Consider the following 1,252-nt stretch of genomic DNA (forward strand, 5'->3'; position numbering starts at 1 on the left):
AAAAAAAAATCAGTCAGTATCAAGTAATAAAATATGGAATTAGGGTAGAGCACTTGCCTGAGGATATATCCTGTAGTAAAGGTTATTTTTCATGATTTATAAGGGTTTTTAAAGAAGCTTGCAGAATGCCACAGGAGGAATGAAGACTTCTGAAAGCTTTACATTGTTCTGCAAGTGCTTTCATAATACTTGTTTATGTTTTAAGGTGGGGGGTGGGGGAGAAATTGTACAGTGAGGTGGAACGGTTATTGACCAGATTGATCATGGGAACAAATCTGCCGGTGGTAACCTTGTTTAATGATATGTTGCTGGGCTCAGCACCTTGCTGAGGCTGTGATTCTTCACCGGCTGGGGCCGCATGATGGATCGCGGTGGGAAGCTGATGGTGCAATCACTCACCGGCCGTCAGCGACACCTGCAGCAACCTGACACCCGTCCCTGCTGAACAGAGCAGCCCTGCTGCCCGGCCCACTGGGAGACGCCAGGGCTCCTCTGAAGAGCGCACAGGAGCTCTCTCTCGGCCCTGCACCTTCCTTTGTAGGGCATTTCTTTTAAGTTTTTGTTTATGATTTTTTTCTCCAAAATATCTTGAGTCCCCTTTACAGCTGAGACTTCTCAATTCCTTTCTCATAGCTACAGCTCATTAGGACTATTTTACTGTGGCCAAACAGAAGACCAAGCAAGACCTTAAATCAGAATATAAAGACCTAAAGACCTGAGGATTCAGGAACTGTAATTATTTTGCAGCAAACTATTAAATCATATTTTATCTTTTTCTATTTTTAATAAATAAATTAGTGGGGTAAAATTCTCTTGGCACCGTTTGCATAAAGAAGTCTGTTACACTGACCTATGTTACTAGACTGGGAACTCTGTAAATGTGGGATCCATGTGTTTTATCTTTGTATATCCAGCACCTCACACAGANGGAACTCTGTAAATGTGGGATCCATGTGTTTTATCTTTGTATATCCAGCACCTCACACAGAATTGCTAAAATAAATAAGTAAACAAATGAAGACACATGCAATTGTTTTAAGAAAGCACACAATAGTGTAAGCAAATACTTTTACTATGTGACTCTATTTCTCAACCAATCTGTAATGATTTCCTTAACTCCATTAAATCTAAACTTGTCTGCGTGGCAAAACATGGCTCCAAACGCCAAACTTAATTCCTGTACTCTTCAATATGATATTTTGCAGGGGTTCTTCCTGAGAACTCCTTCATTGCTCCATTGTCCAGGCTCATT

This window comes from Galeopterus variegatus, unplaced genomic scaffold (assembly GCF_000696425.1).
Source record: "Galeopterus variegatus unplaced genomic scaffold, G_variegatus-3.0.2 Scaffold9930, whole genome shotgun sequence".
In the NCBI taxonomy this organism is placed as follows: Eukaryota; Metazoa; Chordata; class Mammalia; order Dermoptera; family Cynocephalidae; genus Galeopterus; species Galeopterus variegatus.